Source organism: Rutidosis leptorrhynchoides, chromosome 7 (assembly GCF_046630445.1).
Source record: "Rutidosis leptorrhynchoides isolate AG116_Rl617_1_P2 chromosome 7, CSIRO_AGI_Rlap_v1, whole genome shotgun sequence".
Taxonomy (NCBI): domain Eukaryota; kingdom Viridiplantae; phylum Streptophyta; class Magnoliopsida; order Asterales; family Asteraceae; genus Rutidosis; species Rutidosis leptorrhynchoides.
The window spans coordinates 142,887,985-142,913,561 of NC_092339.1; positions in this window are offsets into that span (position 1 = coordinate 142,887,985).

The following is a 25,577-nucleotide window of genomic DNA, read 5'->3' on the forward strand; positions in this document are numbered from 1 at the left end:
GGACACTTGGCATAATTGTTAACAAAGTATTAAAACCTTGGGTTACACGCAGTCGATAACCTGGTGTAATTATTAAACAAAGTATTAAAATCTTGTTACAGTTTAAGTCCCCAATTAGTTGGAATATTTAACTTCGGGTATAAGGATAATTTGACGAGGATACTCGCACTTTATATTTATGACTGATGGACTGTTATGGATAAAAACCAGACGGACATATTAAATAATCCAGGACAAAGGACAATTAACCGATGGGCATAAAACTAAAATCAACACGTCAAACATCATGATTACGAAAGTTTAAATAAGCATAATTCTTTTATTTCATATTTAATTTCCTTTATTTTATATTTAATTGCACTTCTAATTATTGCACTTTTATTTATTGTTATTGTATTTAATTGCACTTTTAATTATCGTACTTTTTAATTATCGCAAGTTTATTTTATCGCACTTTTATTTATCACAATTTAATTATCGTTATTTACTTTACGCTTTATATTAAGTCTTGTATTTATTTTTAATATTTTACATTTGGTTTTAACTGCGACTTAAGTTTTTAAAATCGACAAACCGGTCATTTAAACGGTAAAAACCCCCTTTATAATAATAATATTACTTATATATATATTTGTATTTTTATAAAATAAAACTAATATAGTGTTAAGCTTTGTTTAAAGATTTTTCTCTATGGAACGAACCGGACTTACTAAAAACTACACTACTGTACGATTAGGTACACTGCCTATAAGTGTTGTAGCAAGGTTTAAGTATATCCATTCTATAAATAAATAAATATCTTGTGTAAAATTGTATCGTATTTAATAGTATTTCCTTGTAAAATTTAATAGTATTTTATACCCCTTAGCTTTGACATCAAGTATTTTTGGCGCCGCTGTCGGGGAACATCTAGCTTAAAAGCCAGAAGCGCAACGCTAATATAATATAAAAAAAAAATTTATTTTTAGTTTACTTTTATAAAAAAATACACTTTTGTAAAAATATGTTTTAAATATTCGAAAATATAAAAAGAAAAAAATATATATAAATATTTTTAAGAGTTTGTAAGTTATATAAAAATTTTTTTGTTATCTTTATTTTATAAAAAAAATAAGTTTTATTTAACTTATATAAATATATTACATAATTTTTTATTAAAACAGTAAAACAGAAAAAAATAATAATAATAAAAATAAAAACTCTCGGCCTGTACTGTAGCAGCCCAGTGTCTGGCCTAAAACCCTAGCCCCTGCGATCGCATGGCCGGGTAACTAAGAACTCATGCGATCGCATGAGCTCTGCAGACACGCCAGAATTGACTGAAAACTGCAATCATTACGGTTTTATTATTAATTATATATATAAACCCTAATTAGGTTATTCTTAATTTATTAATTAGTTATTATTTTTTATTTAATTTGTATTATTTAGTTAAATTAGTTTAATTAAATTATAAATTTAATACTTTTATAAAATAAATAATCTAAAAATAATATTTTTATAAAAATTGTACTTTTTACAACTATTAGTATATTTTTATATTTTGTCCCTTTTTAATTATTTTAGCATAATTTTTGTATTTTTCGCTCGTATTTAGTTTTAAGATATAATTTTTGCCATAGTTATTTTTATATCTTGAATTTTAGGTTTTGCCGTAAAATCCCTTTAGTGCTTTTTCTTTAGACTAAGATCTAAGTGCTTTAGAATTTTGCGACGTCTTTTTAAGTTTAAGTACCTTTTTAAGATATTGCCATTTGGGATATAGTTTTACTTGTAAGCTTTAATATTTTTAGACGTAACTTTTAATTTTTAGTTTTTAGTTCCTTTTTTAAGTTTCAACGCGCTACTTTCTTATTTTTATTTTTCGACGCCTTTTACCTATGTATCAATTATCACTCCAATTAGTAATCTCAATTTGCAATTTTAATTTTAAGTTAGTGATAGTAATAAGGTTGGGTTAGTCGAGTGTTTTTAAAATTTTATAAGTCGCTCTTTTTCTTTTCTTTTTCGACCTTTTTCGACGCGCTCTTTTTCTTTCTTATTTCTCGCTATTCTAGTTTTTAGGACTTAGAATTTTCTCTACTTCTTATCTAAATTTCTTAAAATTACGAAAATTTATTTTAAGTGGTTAAATTGATAGACATCAAAATTTTCTGGTTCGTAGTAATAGTTGGATTTGTACGTAGACCGGGTTATTGGAGCCAAACAGTACTCAATTATATTGAGACCAAACGAATCCTGCCCCTCTGCTGCATATTTTGGCTATTCGAAACGTGGGCAAAATCAGAAAAGTCTATTAATTGGATAACTTATATAATTTTTCTTTCCTTTTAAAAACTAATAGGATATTCAGTGAATGCACTGAGCAAGACGTTCACCACCTTTTGTACGTTCACCACCTGTAACCAGATCAAGACATCTAGCAAATATTACCGCCGTTAATTTTTCTTTAGAATCGTCATCCAGTCGACCAAGTACTCCAATTCAAATTTCCGATAATCCATTTTTTGAACCCGACCTCACAATTGAGAATCCGGAGAATATTCAGGGACAATTCATAGATCCTGAACCATTAATTTTTTCCCCGGAACCACCAATCATTCAAACAGAGATTGTTGAGGAACGAACCTTTAAATCAGAATCTTCTAGTGATTCAGATTCAACAAATTCAATTATGGAAAATCTGGAACCTTTAAGCATGGAAGACCGAATGAGAGCTAAACGCACTGGCCAAGGTCACGCAATTACTCATCCAGACATTAATGCGCCAGATTATGAAATCAAAGGACAAATTCTACATATGGTGACTAATCAATGCCAATTTAGTGGTGCACCGAAGGAAGATCCAAACGAACATCTTCGTACCTTTAATAGGATCTGCACACTATTTAAAATAAGAGAAGTGGAGGATGAACAGATATATCTCATGTTATTTCCCTGGACTTTAAAGGGAGAAGCCAAAGATTGGTTGGAATTGTTACCTGAAGGGGCGATTGATACATGGGACGTTTTAGTTGAAAAATTTCTTAAACAATTCTTTCCGGCATCTAAAGCCGTAAGACTTCAAGGAGAAATTGTTACGTTCACACAGAAACCGAATGAAACTCTATATGAGGCGTGGACAAGATTTGGAAAGTTATTAAGAGGATGTCCGCAACATGGTTTAGACACCTGTCAAATAGTACAAATATTCTACCAAGGATGCTACATCACTACAAGGAAAGACATCGATATAGCAGCTGGTGGTTCTATTATGAAGAAAACCAAAACTGATGCTTACAAAATTATTGATAACACTGCTTCCCACTCACATGAGTGGCACCAAGAAAAAGATATCGTTAGATCATCTAAAGCAGCTAGAGCCGATTCTAGCCATGACTTAGATTCCATTTCTGCAAAGATAGATGCTGTCGAGAGACGAATGGAAAAGATGACTAAAGATATCCACTCAATACGAATTAGTTGTGAGCAGTGTGGAGGACCACATTTGACAAAAGATTGTCTCAGTATTGAACTAACAATGGAACAAAGAGAGAATATTTCATACTTAAACCAAAGGCCTGAAAATAATTATCAGAATAATTATCAACCGCCAAGACCGATTTACAATCAAAACCAGAATTATAACAGAAATGTTCCATACAACAACCAACAAGGTCCTAGCAATCAACAAGTATCCAATAATACTTACAACCAGCAAAGACCTAATTTTCAAAACAAACCACCACAAACCGATGATAAAAAGCCGAATTTAGAAGATATGATGACGAAGCTAGTTGAAACTCAAACGCAGTTTTTCACATCTCAGAAATAAACCAATGAACAAAATGCTCAAGCATTTAGAAATAAACAAACTTCTATTCAAAATCTAGAACAAGAAGTAAGTAACCTAGCAAGGTTAATAGGTGAAAGAAAACCGGGAAGTTTACCTAGTGATACAAATGCTAACCCCCGAAATGAAACAGCTAAAGCCATTACCACAAGAAGTGGTACAACACTTAAACCACCTGAAATACCTGTAACTTCTGATGAAACTATTCCTACTCCACAAGAACCACAACCTGATCAAGATAAGGAAAAAGAACCGGTAGTTGAAAAGGTTAATGAAGATAACACAGTTAAGGCTAAACCTTATGTTAAACCATACCAACCACCACTTCCTTACCCGAGTAAAATGAAAAAAGAGAAACTTGAAGCCGAGCAATCCAAATTCTTGGATATGTTTAAACAAATAAATGTCAATCTTCCTTTCATTGATGTGATTTCAGGAATGCCTAGATATGCTAAATTCTTGAAAGATCTAATCTCAAATAGAAAGAAAATGGAAGAACTCTCGGCTGTTACTATGAATGCTAATTGTTCAGCAGTGCTATTGAATAAGATACCAAAAAAATTATCTGATCCAGGAAGTTTCACAATTCCATGTTTTCTGGGTAGTCTTAGTTCAATAGAAGCATTAGCAGACTTAGGTGCTAGTATAAATTTAATGCCGTATTCACTATACACTAAACTAGACCTTGGAGAATTGAAACCAACAAGAATAAGTATACAACTAGCCGATCGATCAATAAAATATCCTAGAGGGATAATGGAGAACATGCTAGTTAAAGTTGGTACTTTAGTATTTCCAGTAGATTTTGTTGTTCTGGACATGGAAGAAGATTCTCAAGTTCCTCTCATATTAGGAAGACCATTCTTAAACACGGCTAAAGCAATGATAGACGTATTTGGTAAAAAAATTGACCCTAAGTATTGAGGACGAGAGTGTTACCTTTTCAGTTGATAGAGCAATGCAACAACCGCAATCTGCAGATGATACATGCTATTATATTCAAACTATAGACTCATATGCAGAATTGTTAGAAGAATTTCCAGAATTACAAGGAACAGGAGAATGTTCTTTAGGAGAAAGTACTGAACCAATTGATGAAGCTGAAATGTTAGCTACACTAATAGCTAATGGATATGAACCAACAACAGAAGAAAATCAAATGCTAAAAGAAGAAGACAGATATCGATATAAATCATCGATAGAAGAACCTCCGAAATTAGAGTTAAAGCCACTTCCAAACCATTTGGAATACGCTTATTTACATGGTGAATCTGAATTACCTGTAATAATATCGTCTTCTCTTACTGAAAATGAAAAATCTCAACTCATTTCTGTGTTGAAAGCTCATAAACCAGCCATTGCATGAAAGATTCATGATATTAAAGGAATAAGTCGTTCGTATTGCACACATAAAATCCTTATGGAAGAAGGTCATAAAACGTATGTGCAACGCCAACGAAGACTAAATCCTAATATGCAAGATGTTGTTAAAAAAGAAATAATTAAACTGCTAGATGCAGGTTTAATTTATCCAATTTCTGATAGTCCATGGGTAAGCCCAGTTCAATGCGTGCCTAAGAAGGGTGGCATGACTGTCATTACAAATGAGAAAAATGAACTTATTCCTACTAGGACTGTAACAGGATGGCGTGTTTGTATTGATTATAGAAAATTAAATGACGCCACCAGAAAAGATCACTTTCCCTTACCTTTCATTGATCAAATGTTGGAAAGATTAGCCGGAAATAGTTACTATTGTTTTCTAGATGGTTTTTCCGGATACTTTCAAATTCCAATAGCACCCGAAGATCAAGAGAAAACCACATTCACGTGCCCTTATGGTACTTTTGCTTACAAACGCATGCCATTTGGACTTTGCAACGCCCCTGCAACCTTTCAAAGGTGCATGATGGCGATTTTTCAGGACATGATAGAAGAATGCATGGAAGTTTTCATGGATGACTTTTCATTCTTCGGTGATACATTTGAATCATGTCTAGTTAATCTGGAAGGAATGCTTATTAGATGCGAACAATCAAATCTAGTACTTAATTGGGAGAAATGCCATTTCATGGTTAAAGAAGGCATCGTTCTTGGACATAGAATTTCAAAAGAAGGAATTGAAGTGGATAGAGCTAAAGTAGATATAATTGCTAAACTTCCACATCCCACCAATGTTAGAGGAGTTAGGAGTTTTCTAGGGCATGCCGGTTTTTACCGACGTTTCATTAAAGATTTTTCTAAAATTGCCACTCCTATGAATAAACTCCTAGAAAAGGATGCTCCATTCATCTTTTCAGATGAATGTATCAAATATTTTAATATTCTTAAAGAGAAACTCACTAATGCGCCGATCATGATCACCAAATTGGAATCTACCGTTTGAACTTATGTGCGATGCAAGTGATTTTGCAATGGGAGCCGTTTTAGGACAAAGGATTGAAAAACGATTTCAACCTATATATTATGCTAGTAAGACGTTACAAGGAGCACAATCGAATTACACAACTACTGAAAAAGAACTCCTTGCTATTGTCTTTGCTTTTGACAAATTTCGTTCATATCTCGTTCTAGCAAAAACGGTGGTCTATACCGACCATTCTGCTCTTAGATAACTATTTTTGAAACAAGATGCCAAACCAAGATTAATCCGTTAGATCTTACTCTTACAAGAGTTCGATATTGAAATCCGAGATAAAAGAGGAGCAGAAAATCTCGCCGCTGATCATCTTTCTCGTCTTGAAAATCCCGACTTAGAAGTTCTAAATGAATCGGCCATACAAGACAACTTTCCTGATGAATATCTATTGAAGATAGATTATAATGAAATTCCATGGTTTGCAAACTATGCAAACTACTTAGTATGTGGATTCCTTGAAAAAGGATTATCGTACCAAAAACGAAAGAAATTCTTCAGTGATATAAAACACTATTTCTGAGAAGATCCACATTTGTTTAAAAGTTGTCCAGATGGAATAATACGCCGATGTGTATTCGGAGATGAAGCCAATCAAATCTTAAACCATTGTCACACAGGACCAACAGGAGGGCATTATGGGCCTCAACTAATGGCAAAAAAAGTTTATGATGCTGGATTCTATTGGCCTACAATTTTCAAAGACGCACACCTTCTTTGCAAATCCTGTGATGCTTGTCAAAGGGCCGGAAAAATAAGTCAACGTGATGAAATGCTACAAAATGTCATTCAAGTATGTGAAGTATTTGACATTTGGGGTATTCACTTTATGGGTCCATTTCCAAAATCTCATAATAATCTCTATATTCTAGTAGCCATTGATTATGTATCTAAATGGGCGGAAGCACAAGCTCTCCCAACTAACGATGCACGAGTTGTAGTCAACTTTTTAAAACGTCTTTTTGCAAGGTTTGGAACACCGAAAGCTTTAATAAGTGATCGGGGAACTCATTTCTGTAATAATCAACTTGAGAAAGTTCTTAAAACATAAGGAGTAACTCATAAAATCTCCACCGCATATCATCCACAAACTAGTGGACAAGTTGAAAATACCAACCGAGCTTTAAAACGTATTCTAGAAAAAACCGTAAGATCAAATCCGAAGGAATGGTCCATTAAATTGGAGGATGCACTCTGGGCTTTTAGAACAGCCTACAAAACTCCAATTGGAATCACACCTTTCAGACTCGTTTATGGAAAAGCATATCATCTTCCAGTAGAAATTGAACACAAAGCATTTTGGGCTTTGAAGACATGTAATCTTGATTTACATGAAGCTGGACGTCTACGGTTAAGTCAACTAAACGAATTGGAAGAATTAAGACATGAAGCATACGAAAATTCGTTAATCTATAAAGAAAGAACAAAGAAATGGCATGATAAAAGGATCAGAAGTTTAAAAGAATTTAAAGAAGGAGACAGAGTTCTTCTTTTCAATTCACGATTCAAGCTATTTCCTGGAAAATTAAAATCAAGATGGTCTGGACCATTCATAGTCAAAAGAGTTTTCCCATACGGAACGATAGAATTAATAAATTCAAATGGAATTGAATTTAAAGTTAATGGTCACAGAGTTAAACATTACATAGATAGTCCGATGGAAGTCGACAACGAAGTTAATCACAATTTCGATACCACAGCTAACTAAGTGGGGGGAGAATCAAGTCTTTAAAGGATAATATGTATTTCTGTTAGAGTTAGATTTTCTGTTTTCGTGTAGTTCTCGAAAATGGAACCCGAATGGTCTTTCCCTAGCAGACCCTAAAGAACTAGTCTTCTCCCCCCATTCTGAATTTTTATTTTTTTAGGAAAAGAAGACTTCCTGTGAACTAAACCATGGTCTAATGCTACACGCTTTGATCACTAAACGTAATAATGACACACTTCCGAGTGAACTAGTATCAGTAATCAGAGAAAGATTGGACGGAGTAAGAAAAGAATCCAGATGCGAAGATAATAAGTTACAATTTGGTAAAGGAAAATCAAAATCCGTAGCGAAAAGAAGAGCACGACACCTAGAAAGATGTCACAAATGCGGAAAATGGTCACATGGAGGTAAATGTTCAAATAATCAAACCTATTCAAACACCGAATTTGTTACTTTATGCAGAGACAGACCGTTCATATGTTTAGAAGAAAAAACACTGAATGCTCGAGGTTACGCCTATGTAGCTATGGAAAACCAATTAAACCGACTATCTTATGAGTGGGATAGATCATATCACTAAGAATACTATCTCACAGGTAAGTCTGTACAGTTTTTATTTTTTTTTATTTTTAACCTTTTGATAATAAACGCTAATTTGTTCGCTATAAAGTATTAAATTGGTATTCGATGAAATTAGGTTTGGCGACCGAAATTATTGATATCATTCAAAAATTTATTACATCACTGCTAAATTTAACGTTTATTCTTAAGGTATAAATATCTTTAATCAATCAACCCAAAATATTTCAAAAATTCGTCATGAGTTAAATTAGGTCATGGAACTGAAATTACTTTACCGAAAAGAGGGGCGCATATTTTTGATAATATTTGATTGATTAAAGTGGGATAAAAGCCAAAAAGATTTTTAATTTTATTTTTACTTTGTTTTTAAAATTAATATTAAAATAATATTGTAAACTTGTTTAAATTAAATCAATATATTTAAAATTGTAAATATTTAAAAAATTAATATAATTAATATAAGTTTGTATGTATAAAAATAAAAATATAATATAAGTTTGGTGTGAATTTATAATATGAATTTTTATTTAAGTTTGGTGTGAATTTTTAATTTTATGCTTTTTTAAATTTAAGTTGTGTGAATTTAAAAACAAAAATTTACTTTATTTTGCTAAGTTAAAAATATGATTTTTAAAATTCGTCGTGAGTTGAAGACTAGGTCGTTGAACCGAAATTGCTTTACCCGAGGGAGGGACGAGAACTTTTATTATCATTATTTTTAATCTTATTGAACTAAAGTATGCCAAAAACATTAAAAAAAAAAAAAAAAAACCCAAAAATCTTTACTTTTAAAACCGCGTTTTGATTTGACAAATTTTAAAATTTTGTCGAGGAACAGACTAGGACAACGATCCGAAACGCCCTCGCTCCTAAAGGAAATTTTTTTTTTTTTAGAATTTTATTAATTATATGTTTTATAAAGTATAAGGTTTTACAAAAAAAAAAAAAAAAAAAAAAGAGCTGAAAGTACTGTAGCCGGCACCCCATGCGATCGCATGGGGTTTGCACTTGGAACCCATGCGATCGCATGGGGACCAAATGCAGGCCAGACTCAAAACTCTCAGCGGAGCTGTCTTCTCCACACAACACACACACAAACACGAAACTCTCTCAAATCTTCACCAAATTTTGCCAATTTTCCACCGTAATTCGTCATTTTTCTTGCTCTAATCATGCCTAGATTCTCATTCTTCAGCAAAATGGTAAAAATTACACCCCTAAACTCTATAAATACCTAGTTTTTGTGATAATTACCAACTTTTTACCTAATGCAATTTTGTTAATTTCTAGTGTAATTAGTGTTAAATTGTTAGTATTTTATGCATGTATAACCTAGATTGATGCTATTTAACATGATTTGAAGCCAAAAACTTCAAAATTTTTAGAAATCTAGGGTTTGTGTTCTTGAGCAATTTGGGGCTTTTTGATATAAACAGGTTATGGCCAATTTTTGTCATGAATTATTGCTAAATTGAGTAGTGTAACATGTTTAGATAGTTAAATGATCCAAACATTGATCCTAAACATGATTTTTAGAGATTAAAGTGGACTTTTTAAGTCCAAAATTCATAAACTTGATTAATTTGATGTAATTGCCATTTGAGACTTGTTTAATTATTAGTAATGACTATTTTGACATGTTATTTGAGTTAAAAGCTTATGAACTTTGTATACATTTTCATATGTGCTTATTTGAAAAGTGTAGAATTGTGAAAATTTGTGAAAATGTGTATAAGTTTAATTTTGATTTAACATGTTATAGTGATTGTTTTAAGTTGTTATTTTGATAACACTAATGCATATTTGGATGCACAAATTTTGTGTTTAATGTGTTTTGCAGAAAGCCGATACTGGAGGTTCAGGAGCATCATCCTCTAGACGACCAGCACCAGCACCAGAACCAGAACCAGAAATGCAACACGAACAAGAACCACAACAAGAACCACAACAACGGCCTGATCAGCACATACCTAATTATGATCCGGTACAGTTTGTTGATGAATTCATAGTATTCCCAATGAGGCCGCCAGTAGAATTCCTAACGATTCCTGAGCACACTCTGCATCCTAATCTGAGATTTGATAGGAGATGGAGAGATTACGAGACATATCAAAGGAACAAATTCAAATTGGTAACAAAAAATGTAGAGGTGCCAAGGGTAATCGATTGGGTTCCTTTAGAAACGGTCCATCTAGCTGACCGTGTTAGACAGCTTTTAGTTCAAAGGTATGGTAGTTCTTCTTTTACAGATTGGGAACGTCTTTTCACCATTCGTAGACCTGTATATAAGGAATGGTGTGTTGAGTTGATGAGTACTGTATCACTTAATACAAATATAGTTAGAATAGATGATAGAAGATTTCTTAGGTTTATCCTTGACGGTAGGATGTACAGAATGTCCATGCTGGACATGGCCAGGGCTTTACAGATATATACTCCTGGTGAGTTGCTACTACCCGATTGTACAAACTTGATTCATTATGGTGAAAGGGTAGATAGAAACTTTGACGCTGACGCCATTTGGAGGCGTATGTCACATTTTGATGTTTTTACACGAGTAGGAGGACACTCCTATACACATATTGACAGAGCCGAGCTTCGTATTATTCATAGATTTTTGGCTAACTCGATTACACAGAGAGGTCATAATAAAGAAAAAATTACCTTACATGATTTATTCTACCTAAAGTGTATTCGGGATCCTAGAAGCTTTGTCAATATCCCTTACTGTGTTGCTTTTTATTTATCTAAAATGGTAGAGGAAATGCAGGACGGGAGTATAATAGGAGAAGGTATTTTTTTTACTCTCATTGGAGAGTATTTAGGTGTTGATAGGAACCAAGGAGGTCCATTACAGCTTTGTAGAGAACAGGTTGAGCCCTTAGGATTGAAAGTTTATGTGGGTGCTAAGGTATTGAAAAGTAGACGTAACCAGGCAGTACCCTATGAGGGATCTCATCCTCAGGTAGAGAGAGGCTCAGACGAGGAAATGGAGGAGGCGGAAGACATTAGGGATGTCTTTCGAGATGCTATTCTTGACGTCCACGTTCGTATAGATGAGGAAGCAATGACGAACGCGGCCAGACATAGTATGTATGAGCAGTGGAACTCCGAGCGAGTATACGAGGATTATAGGCGATGCCAACACGATAGCTGGTTAGTTCATCAGCACCAAATCATGAGCCAGCTATCATATCAGGTACCAAATAACTATGTACCTACTCGACCTGCTCATTTTCCGCCACACAGCCCCGATATCCGACCACCCTTTAACCGGTATGACTATAACCAAGCCTATCAGAACACCTATAACCAACAATGGAACCCACCTGATGAGATGAACTGGAACCCCTATCCAGACTGATTTGGTTCCATTTAGTTATTTATATGATTTATATGTTTTTATCTTTTTACTTATTCATGTTTAAACTTATGTTATTGAATATACTTATGTAATCTTTATCATTTTTATTATTATTGTGTACTAATATTTCACATTTAGGATTTGAAAGTGGGATATTAAGTCCCATTTCAAATTGCCATGCATGTTTATATTTGTATGTATGTATATTGTAAATTGTACAAAACAGGATAAAACAGCGCATTTTCAAAGACTGGCATTAAGTTCAGCAAAAGCTACTAATTTTGACGACAAGATGATAAATAAATGTGATGTAACAACAGACTGAATGAACAAATGATATGCACCATTTATCATTCAGCAAACAAACGCCAATATGTTTGGAAACTTTGGTAAAATTTAATCATTTTTACGCTAATCACCCTCAATAATTTAAATTGTTACTGATTTCTTGCAAATGAGGGCATTGCAAGATCTTAAGTGTGGGAAAGGGTTAAATTCTTTCGGATTTTAAAATTTTTACTTTATACACTTGGTTACCATTAGAAATACTAGTAAAGTAGTAGTTGTATTAGAATCTAGTGCTCTCTGATAATAAAGAACAGCCCTAGTCTTATATACTGACTACCCAATTCTAGTAAAATTTTTCAAAATTTTCAATTAAATGAACTCAAAATCATGTTTATACATATTTATGAACGATAAAACTAGGTGTTAACACCGAAATTATTGTTACCTAGGAAAGGACATAAATTGAGAAACAAACCAAAATGTTAAAATTCATTTAAAATAGAATAGAGGACAATAAAAAGGAAAATAAAAGCCAAGTGTGGGAAAAATTACCAAGTTATCTTAAACATATGTCACATATTTCTGTAACAAATAATTGAAGATACTTTTGCTTTGGACTAAACTAAACAGTTTTACCCGATGAAAGAAAAGAAGAGATGGATCTACACGATGAATCAATTCCATCGTTAAAAGGAAGTAAAGTCTTTCGAAAAAGAAACGCGCTTCTTGATTTAGGTCATAAAGTTGTCGTCCAGACCAGCTGTAGGTTGATGAAAAATCTAGAAAAGTCATCTCTAAAATCAGCAGGAAATCCACGGACCTCAGCATAAAACAGGGTCGCCAAGTGGTCAGATTTATCCTAACCATGAGAAGGATTTATCTCGTATAATGGGAGGGCACCGTGCAAATTAGCTGGATAAGACTAATGAATCAGATCCCCAGAAAGGATAATCTCCTTAAAGATCAAAAATCAGCTTTTAAGACTGATATTACTCAATCCTAGAGATTGACCTTAAAGATTGAGAATTCAAACTCATGGAATTCAATGATATCTAAACTCGAGCTTGAACGAGAAAATATTTTGATCAAATTATAAACCGATTTGTTTTCTGAAAACCCATTTTCAATGCGTTCATTACCATTGAACGTAAAATCCTAGGAATTCACCTGGAATTCATTAGGTCACCTGAACCAAATCGGGTGTCAACCGTAAGAACGGTGGTTGCATAGCATGGTCAAAGACAGGACCTTGTGCCAGACCAAAAAATCATAAGGGTGAGCTTTACTATTGCTCCTACCAAGGATAGTAATTGCGTCCGACACGTTATAGACCATAATTAAAAGAATGTCAGGGGACATTGCCTTAACAGTTGCTTGTTCAATGCTTTCCTTTACAACCAGACGGTAGTTTACCGAAAGGTAATATTCAGAACAAGTAAACTAGACGTGTTGCTTTCCCAATACAAGGTTAGCAAGTGGGTGACACAAAACCGCAAGTTTTGAGCTAAAATTTTCAAATCTGAAACCCACCAAACCCACAAAAATATTTTGCAAACACCGGTGAAGGGTTATTCCGGAAAACTTATCTAGGGTAAAAGCTAGATTTAATTTTCAAAAAGTTCAAATGTTTTCATAAAGAGCCAATTTCCTTAATGGATCTAAATTTTATAGTCATATGGGACTGTAAACCACATCGTTACTACCATTGTTTATACCGCCGTAAAGAAATCACTGATGTACAAAGTGTGAAGAATAAAGAAGTGATTCTAGTATTTCAAGACTATATTGCTTGAGGACAAGCAACGCTCAAGTGTGGGAATATTTGATAATGCTAAAAACGAACATATATTTCATAGCATTATCCCTTAAGAAAGACAAGCTTTTAGTTACGATTGTTCTATTTACAAGTGATATTCGTTTAAATAATAAAAGGTGAAGACAAAAGACAGATTCGACGAATTGAAGACGCAAACGACCAAAAAGCTCAAAAGTACAAAATACAATCAAAGAGGTTCCAATTATTAATAAGAAACGTCTCAGAATTACAAGATTCAAAACGCAAAGTACAAGATATTAAATTGTACGCAAGGACGTTCAAAAATCCAGAACCGGGACCAGAGTCAACTCTCAACGCTCGACGCAACGGACAAAAAATTACAAGTCAACTATGCACATGAATATAATATAATATATAATTAATTCTTAAAATTAATATATATATTATATTATATTTAAAAACCGTCGGCATAAAAAAAACAAAGACTTTTGAGCTTCCCCAGCTGGCCATGCGATCGCATGGCCTGAAGGAACAAAAGCCATGCGATCGCATGGCCAACTTTTTTAGTTCACAGGCCTATAAATTTCGAGCTTTGGTGCACCATAAATATATATCCATCCTCTCAATATCTATACGTAATATTTATATTTATAATTTATATTTTAATTTTAATTTTAATTTAAATTCTAATAATAAGGGTATGTTAGCGAATGTTGTAAGGGTGTAAGTCGAAATTCTGTCCGTGTAACGCTACGCTATTTTTAATCATTGTAAGTTATGTTCAACCTTTTTAATTTAATGTCTCGTAGCTAAGTTATTATTATGCTTATTTAAAACGAAGTAATCATGATGTTGGGCTAATTACTAAAATTGGGTAATTGGGCTTTGTACCATAATTGGGGTTTGGACAAAAGAACGACACTTGTGGAAATTAGACTATGGGCTATTAATGGGCTTTATATTTGTTTAACTAAATGATAGTTTGTTAATTTTAATATAAAGATTTACAATTGGATGTTCCTATAAATAACCATATACACTCAATCGGACACGATGGGCTGGATATTTATATGTACGAATAATCGTTCATTTAACCGGACACGGGAATGGATTAATAGCCACTAGAATTATTAAAACAGGGGTGAAATTATGTACAAGGACACTTGGCATAATTGTTAACAAAGTATTAAAACCTTGGGTTACACGCAGTCGATAACTTGGTGTAATTATTAAACAAAGTATTAAAATCTTGTTACAGTTTAAGTCCCCAATTAGTTGGAATATTTAACTTCGGGTATAAGGATAATTTGACGAGGATACTCGCACTTTATATTTATGACTGATGGACTGTTATGGACAAAAACCAGACGGACATATTAAATAATCCAGGACAAAGGACAATTAACCCATGGGCATAAAACTAAAATCAACACGTCAAACATCATGATTACGGAAGTTTAAATAAGCATAATTCTTTTATTTCATATTTAATTTCCTTTATTTTATATTTAATTGCACTTCTAATTATCGCACTTTTATTTATTGTTATTGTATTTAACTGCACTTTTAATTATCGTACTTTTTAATTATCGCAAGTTTATTTTATCGCACTTTTATTTATCACAATTTCATTATCGTTATTTACTTTACGCTTTAAATTAAGTCTTGTATTTATTTTTAATATTTTACATTTGGTTTTAACTGCGACTTAAGTTTTTAAAATCGACAAACCGGTCATTTAAACGGTAAAAACTCTCCTTTATAATAATAATATTACTTATATATATATTTGTATTTTTATAAAATAAAACTAATATAGCGTTAAGCTTTGTTTAAAGATTTTTCCCTGTGGAACGAACCGGACTTACTAAAAACTACACTACTGTACGATTAGGTACACTGCCTATAAGTGTTGTAGCAAGGTTTAAGTATATTCATTCTATAAATAAATAAATATCTTGTGTAAAATTGTATCGTATTTAATAGTATTTCCTTGTAAAATTTAATAGTATTTTATACCCCTTAGCTTTGACATCAGATGCTCAAATCTGTGAAGACCTAGCACATGAACATACTTTCTTGTTTAAGTCAGTATCACTAGGTCACAAGGTTTTATATGTATAGGTAGAACCAAAAGTTGAACCTAAGGTAGAATCTAATGATGAAAAGCGTGAAGTAGTAGATTTGAATCATCTAGTTGATAAACTTAAAAAAGAAAATATTAAATTGCAACTTAGATGCAAATCTTTGAAACAAATGCTTGAACTGTGTGTTAAATTGCCTCCACTTCCTAGGAAATAATGTACTAATGCTTTTAAGGAAGGTGAAGTTTTAGTTTTTGCTGAGGATTTATGTCTTGAAATTCAAAGCTTAAATCGTAAGATAGTTCCACTAAAACAGGCTAACACAACACAAATAACATCTTCTTGTGTGCACAATGTGTCTGCATGTACTGATGGGATTGCTAAGAAGGTTACTGGGATAATAAATTCTAAGAATACTAAACCAATTACCATTCTTAAGAATTCTTTACGTTCTCAATTTGAGAAAAATGTTTCAACTGGTGCACCTTTAAAGTAATTTATTGTTAAGAAGGTTCATCATCCAGATGGTTCTTTTTCTACAGAACAACTTCCTATGATGTTAATGTCAAATCATACAAAGGATAGTTTTTCAAAGTATTCAGTGAAGTCTAACAAACACACGAGTCCAAAACCTGATTTGAGTGAGTATGATGCAAAGGAACGTAAAATCAAAATGGATATTTTGCAAAATTAATCATCTCACATGTCAATTGAAAAGTTTGGACATCTAACTAATAAAGGTGTTTTCCGTGTCACAGGTTATAGTCCAAACTTGAATTACAAGTCTGTACGGGTTCCTATGTCAAAGACTAAGAAAGTAGCAAACTAAAACAAGAAATCTGCTAGTCGACCTAGGAAGTCATCACATGTATTTAAGCTTTCTTCTTTGAATAAAACATCTACTTAGAATAAGTTGTGTGTTAAGACTTCTGATGATCATGTAAAACTTGAGATTTCTTATGACGCTTCATGTAATGTGCTTTTAAATGATGCTTTAATGTCTAAATTGCATGATGCATTACGTGATACATTTATTTGTGATCCAAAGTTTGTTGCTGGTACTAACCGTAGAGGACCCAAGAAAATTTGGCTACCTAAACTCTAGGAAATTAACGTTTACAGGGTTTCGACGTCTGTGTGTGGTATATCGACTCCGGTTGTTCTCGACACATGTTGGGCGATAAATCCTTGCTTGTCAATTTCGTTGAAAAATTCCTATGAACGGTTACATTTGGAAATGGTGAGATTTCAACAATAACGGGTTATGGAGATTATGTGAAAAATGGCATAACAATCAAATGGGTCTCGTATGTTGAAGGTCTGGTTGTAGTCTATTTATTGTCAGCCAATTTTGTGATGGAGATCTCAAAGTTCTCTTCGAACATTGTCAATGCTCGGTGCAATCCACCGATGGAAATGATCTCCTTGTTGGTAAACGTTCTTTACTATACACTATTGACATCAATGATGCACCAACGTATGGAAACTTGTGTTTGGTTACTCGTTCCACAAAAGAAAATTTGTGGTTATGGCATCACCGGATGTCACACCTGAATTACAAGGGTATCAATCGACTGGTCTCTAAAGACTTGGTTGATGGTATTCCCAGCTTTCAATATGATAAGCATCATGTGTGACCATCATGTGCAATGGATAAACTAAATGACTAATCATCCGCTTAAGCAAGTCCCAAGTACTTCCATCATCTTTGCAATTATTGCAAATGGACTTATGTGGACCCATGAGGGTTTCTAGCCTCGGTGGCCGGAAACATGTGCTTGTCATTGTTGATGACTATATCCGATTTACATGGATTTTTCTTTTACGTACCCAATCTGAAACCCCCGCCAAGAAAAATCAACGCTCTTTTAACAAACATGTTAAGAGCATCAGAACTAATAATGTGACAGAATTTAAGAATGACATACTTGATAGTTATTTGAAAGACCAAGGCATTGAACATCAGTTCTCTGCTACAAGAACCCCCCAACAGAATGGAGTACTCGAATGACGTAACTGTACGTTGTTCCAGGTAGCTCGAACGATGCTTGCTTACTCCAAACTACCTCCAAAAATGTGGGGGAGGCCATTTCAACTGCATGTTATACCCAAAATCGTTGTATCATAAACAAACTTTTTGATAAGACTCCTTATGAGTTGCTATATGGTAGACGCCCGAATGTTAAATATTTTCGTGTATTTAGTTGTTTATGCTATGTTCTTAACGACCTAGACAGCCTCAAAAAGTTTGATGCTCATGGCTATCAGGCTATCTTTCTCGGTTACTCGTCAAACAAAGTTTCTTATCATGTCTATCACAAAAGGACAAAGACAATCAAGGAAAGCATTAATGTTCGTTTTGATGAGTTATCGGGAATGGCTTTTGAACAACTCAGTTCAAAACCCGATCCTAACCTGGCTACTACTTCTTCCACACATAACTCGATTTTCTCGAAGGAGGGTGTTCCTACGGTCACTACAGAGGAACTGGATATCTTGTTTGATACTTTTTACTCTCCTCAACAGAACATAGATGTTCATGCCATACCGAAAACACCAACACAATCAATTACTTTGGAGACACAACCAAGTCTCTAGATGAAGATACAACACTAACTGATTCACTTGTTGCTTCTTCATCCTCCCTCCCACCTCATGATGATACTCCTGAACCAATTCAAGATACATCACTCAATTCTATTCCAGTTGATTCTCCAGAAACTCAAACAGACCCATTAGACAATGTTACATTAGGACAAGAGGATCATGGCTCGACATCAAAAACAGTTGATGTTTCAATGGATACCACTTGTGTAGGACCTCTTCTACATACCAACAATTGGACTAAAAGTCATCCTATTGGTCTTATATTGGTGATGCTACTGCTCCAGTTTCAACTCAAAGGGCTACTCGAAATATGTGTTTATATACTTCCTTTATTAGTAAGATTGAACCAACTTCGGTTGCTCAAGCCTCACTTAATCTAAACTGGGTGATAGCTATGCAAGAAGAGATAAGTCAATTTGAACGTTTGAAGGTATGAAAATTAGTTCCAAGACTAGTGGGTCAACGACCATTTGGGGTTAAGTGGATTTTCAAGAACAAGAAATATTCTGATGAGGTTGTGGTCAGAAATAAGGCACGTCTTGTGGCCAATGGATATTGACAACAAGAGCATATTAATTATGATGAGGCTTTTTCTCCAGTTGCAAGGATTGAGGCTATTCGTCTTTTCTTGATAATGCTTCTTATATGAAGTTCACGGTGTTTCAAATGGATGTTAAAACTGCTTTTCTGAATAGTACTCTTCAAGAGGAAGTTTACGTTGATCAGCTAGAAGGATTTGTCGATCTTATTCATCCGAACCACGTCTATTACTTGGAGAAAGCTTTGTACAGTCTGAAACAAGCACTGCGTGCATGGTACGAGACCTTGACAAAGTATTTGCTGGAAAATGGTTTCTCTCGTAGAATAATTGATACAACGCTCTTCATCCGTAAAAACCACGGTCATATTCTCTTGGTTCAAATTTACGTTGATGATATTATTTTTGGTTCCACGTCCCCGGCCTTATGCAAAGAATTTGGTGACCTTATGGCCAACATATTCGAAATGAGCATGCTTGACTAGCTCAATTTCTTCTTGGAGTTACAAGTCAAACAATTATCAAATGGCATTTTTATCAGTCAAACAAAATACATTAACGACAAGCTAAAACGTTTTAAAACTTTTGGTTTGAAAACAATGTCAACCCGAATGAGGACTTTGTTAAATGCTGATGAAAATGGGGAACCCTTTGATATAACGCTTTATCGAAGCATGGTTGGCTCTTTAATGTATTTGACTGCAAGTAGACCAGACATTACACTTGATGTAATTTTCTGTGCCCGCTTTTAGTCCAACCCTAAGAAATCACACTCCAAATCGGTGGTTAAAATTTTTCAGTACCTAAACGGTACACGTAACCTTGGAATCTGGTATCCTCATGGATCTGATTTCACTCTTACTGCTTATACGGATGCGGATCACGGCGATTACTATGTTGATAGGAAAAGCACATCTGGATCAATTCAGATGTTGGGGAATAGGTTAGTTGGTTGGTCATCCAAGAAACAAAACTGTGTTGGATTATCAACAGCTGAGTCTGAGTATATTGCTGCAGCTCACTATTGCTCTCAAGTTTTGTGGATGCAAACTCATGTAGTAACCCGAACTTTTCCATGTTTATATATATTAATTGAGATTGATATTTACATGACTAAATGTTTCCAACTTGTTAAGCAATCAAACTTGTTAAGACTTGATTAAATGAAATAAGTTTCATATAGACAATTGATCACCCATGTTGACCGGCGATTCACGAACGTTACAAAATTGTAAAAACTACATGTTGTGGTATATATAGACATATATATATGGTTGACATAAGATTATGATAAGTAAGTATCTCACTAAGTATATTAACAATGTGTGATATACATAAGAAATAAGTATACTAAGTTAAGAAACTCGAAATGATATATATAACGATTATCGTTATGATAACGTCCACTAAATACATATGTATCATATTAAGATATTGATACACTATATTTAACATGATAAAATGATATTTAAATATATCATTAATTGTTTAACAATGAACTACATATGTAAAAACAAGACTACTAACTCAAGAATTACGAAACTAGACTTATATGTAACGATTATCGTTGTAACGATATTTTAATGTATATATCATATTAAGAGATATTCATACATTATAATATCATGATAATATAATAATTTAACATCTCATTTTATATAATAAACATTGGGTTAACAACATTAATTGAGATCGTTAACTTAAAGGTTTCAAAACAACACTTACATGTAAAGACTAACGAAGACTTAACGACTCCATTAGAATGTATATACATGTTGTGTTTTGATATGTATTCTTACACTTTTGAAAGACTTCAAGACACATATCAAAGTACTTCTACTTAACAAAAATGCTTACAATTACATCCTCGTTCAGTTTCATCAACAATTCTACTCGTATGCACCCGTATTCGTACTCGTACAATACACAGATTTTAGATGTATGTACTATTGGTATATACACTCCAATGATCAGCTCTTAGCAGCCCATGTGAGTCACCCAAAACATGTGTGAACCATCATTTGGAAACTAGCGTGAAATATCTCATAAAATTACAAAAATATTAGTAATCATTCATGACTTATTTACATGAAAACAAAATTACATATCCTTTATATCTAATCCATATACCAACGACCAAAAACACCTACAAACACTTTCATTCTACAATTTTCTTCATCTAATTGATCTCTCTCAAGTTCCATCTTCAAGTTCTAAGTGTTCTTCATAAATTCCATAAGTATAGTTTCATAAAAATCAAGAATACTTCCAAGTTTGCAAGTCTACTTCCAAGCTTTCTAATCCATTCCAAGTAATCATCTAAGATCAAGGAACCTTTGTTATTTATAGTAGGTTATTTTTCTAATTCAATGTAATATTCATATTCAAACTTTGATTCAATTTCTACAACTATAATAATCTTATTTCGAGTGAAAATCTTACTTGAACTGTTTTCGTGTCATGATTTTGTTTCAAGAACTTTCAAGCCATCCAAGGATCCTTTGAAGCTAGATCCATTTTTCTCATTTCCAGTAGTTTTATTCAGAAAACTTGAGGTAGTAATGATGTTCTTAACATCATTCAATTCATACATGTAAAGCTATCTTATTCGAAGGTTTAAACTTGTAATCACTAGAACATAGTTTAGTTAATTCTAAACTTGTTCGCAAACAAAAGTTAATCCTTCTAACTTGACTTTTAAAATCAATTAAACACATGTTCTATATCTATATGATATGCTAACTTAATGATTTAAAACCTGGAAACATGATGAACACCATAAAATCGGATATACGCCGTCGTAGTGAAACCGGGGGCTGTTTTGGTTTGGATAATTAAAAACTATGATAAACTTTGATTTAAAAGTTGTTCTTCTGGGAAAATGATTTTTCATATGAACATGAAACTATATCCAAAAATCTTGGTTAAATTCAAAGTGAAAGTATGTTTTTCAAAATGGTCATCAAGATGTCGTTCTTTCGATGGAAATGACTACCTCTTTAGTAATTGACATGTAACTTAAATTTCTGACTATAAACCTATACTTTTTCTGTTTGGATTCTTAAATTAGATTTCAATATGAAACCATAGAAATTTGATTCACTCAAAACGGATTTAAAATGAAGAAGTTATGTGTAAAACAAGATTGGATATTTTTGATCTTTTTAGCTACGGAAATGTTTAACAAATCTATACAAATCATATCCCAGCTAACTTATATTGTATTATACATGTATTCTAATATATTATGTAATCTTGGGATACCATATACACGTATGCAAATGTTTTGACATATCATATCGACCCATGTATATATATTATTTAGAACAACCATAGACACTCTATATGCAGTAATGTTGGAGTTAGCTATACAGGGTGAGGTTGATTCCAAAAATATATATACTTTGAGTTGTGATCTAGCCTGAGACGTGTATACACTGGGTCGTGGATTGATTCAAGATAATATATATCGATTTATTTCTGTACATCTAACTGTGGACAACTAGTTGTAGGTTACTAACGAGGACAACTGACTTAATACACTCAAATCTTTAAAACATAATAAAAATAGTTGTAATTATATTTTGATCATACTTTGATATATATGTACATATTTGTATAGGTTCGTGAATCGATCCGTGGCCAAGTCTTATTTCCGAGGAAGGAAATATCTGTGAAAGTGAGTTATAGTCCCACTTTTAAAATCTAATATTTTTGGGATGAGAATACATGCAGGTTTTATAAATGATTTACAAAATAGACACAAGTACATGAAACTACATTCTATGGTTGAATTTTCTAAATCGAATATGCCCCTTTTTATTAAGTCTGGTAATCTAAGAATTAGGGAATAGACACCCTAATTGACGCGAATCCTAAAGATAGATCTATTGGGCCTAACAAACCCCATCCAAAGTACCGGATGCTTTAGTACTTCCAAATTTATATCATATCCGAAGGGTGTCCCGGAATGATGGAGATATTCTTATATATGCATCTTGTTAATGTCGGTTACCAGGTGTTCACCATATGAATGATTTTTATCTCAATGTATGGGATGTGTATTGAAATATGATATCTTGTGGTCTATTGTTACGATTTGATATATATAGGTTAAACCTATAACTCACCAACATTTTTGTTGACGTTTAAAGCATGTTTATTCTCATGTGAATACTAAGAACTTACGTTGTTGCATACTAAAATAAGGACAAGATTTGGAGTCCATGTTTGTATGATATGTGTAAAAACTGCATTCAAGAAACATATATCGATGTAATATATTTCTATTGTAAACCATTATGTAATGGTCGTGTGTAAAAGTATATTTTAGATTATCATTATTTGATAATCTATGTAATGTTTTTAAAACCTCTATTGATAAAAAAAAGGTTATGGTTGTTTTAAAAATGAATGCAGTCTTTGAAAAATGTCTCATATAGAGGTCAAAACCTCGCAACGAAATCAATTAATATGGAACGTTTATAATCAATATGAACGGGACATTTCAGTTGGTATCTGAGCTTTGGTCTTAGAGAACCAGAAAATTTGCATTAGTGTGTCTTATCGAGTTTGTTAGGATGCATTAGTGAGTCTGGACTTCGACCGTGTTTTCTTTAAAAATGATTGCTTAACATTTTTGTTGATAACTATATATTATTAACATGTAAATATTATGTGATATATTAATTTCTTAACATGTTTGATATTGTATGATAGATGTCTACCTCTAGCAGAAATCCCATTAACTCACCTAATAATAACGAAGAGTCGAATATATATTGGCAAGATTCACAAGTTCTCGAACAATCGGAAGAAGAGGAAACGGAACCGGAAGAAGAGGAACCAGAAGAAGAGGAACCAGAAGAAGAGGAACCAGAAGAAGAAGAGGTTTCGGATGGGGGAATAGTAGGAACCACAGAAAACCGGTCAAATAAAAGAAAATCCTCAACCAATGGACCAAAGTTAATAATGGTCAATGGTGCTTTCGCTAAGGAAGCAAAATATTGGGAAAATTACCAATTTTCCGATGAATCGGATCCTGATGAGGATTCCGATGATGTCATAGAAATTACCCCGACCCAATTTAATGAGGCAAAAGAAAATAATAAGGGAAAAGGCATCAAAATAGAGAAATCTGATTCCGACCCCGATGAACTTTATATGTACCGTCAACACCCGTATTTTCAATATCGTGACAATAACCCGGGAACCTCTAAACCACCAGGTTTTTCTAAACCAATGTGGAAAATGACGACTCGTATTAGAGGAACATCATATATCCCTAGAAGATTAGGAAAAAGAACCAAGTCCGAAGAAGAAGAAACCAGTGATTCAGATTAAAGGGGTGTGAACATGTTGTGTAATAAATGTATTGTAGTGTGCTTGTACTTTTATGTTCTATGTAAAAATTGCTTGTATTGTTTGTTATTACGAATCTAATCCTTGTCTATTTTACAGTATCAAAACAAAATGGACGTTAAGGGTAGACAACCGAATATTTTAGAAGACCTACCAGAGGATATGATTGAGGAAATCTTGTCTAGAGTCGGTCAGAATTCATCAGCACATTTAGTTATGGCGAAATTAACTTGTCAAACATTTGAAAGACTTTCCAGAAATGCCTTAGTTTATAAAAGGCTTCCTTTTGATAGGTGGGGTATATTACATTGGGGAGACTTTAAGTTACACCATGTTTTCTTTAAAGCGTTAAATGCGGGGAACCCAAATGCAATTTTACGCTACGGGTTAAGAACCTATTTTGACTCAACATATCCTAACATAGGATTTCGTGAATTAGAGAGCTTCTAACATGCAACATAAAGAAGCATGTTATGCTTACGGGTTAGTGATGTTCGCTTCTTACCAAAGTGAGAAAAAGTACATCGGATTGCAGCTTTTATATAAAACTTTCCCACAAGTGACGGATTCAGTAGTTGGGGTAAGAAACAAGGTTTTTAGATTATTACTGGGCTGTTGGACATTACGAAACCCTCGTCCTTTTGACGACATTACAACATGTTGCCTAGCTAATGGTCATAACGGTTATTTTCCACAAGACCAAGGATGGGAAGTCGTCTTAGTAAAACCAGAATGCATGACTTGTTTCTGGACTTATGAATTACGTGTCTTTATTTCCTTTGTTGAACAACTTGCGTATTAACTAGATTTATCTCCAAAACTGTCCTGTATCATAGTGTACTATATTTCATGTTATATGTAATATAGCGAAGTTGTAAGTTTGAAGAATATTTGTATGTGATATATTATTATAATCAGTTTTTCATATGGAATTGTAGTAGTTGAATTGTATATTAGCTATTAAGTATGAACTTAACGGGTAGGTAGTACCCGAATTTAAAATTATAAAACGCTAATATG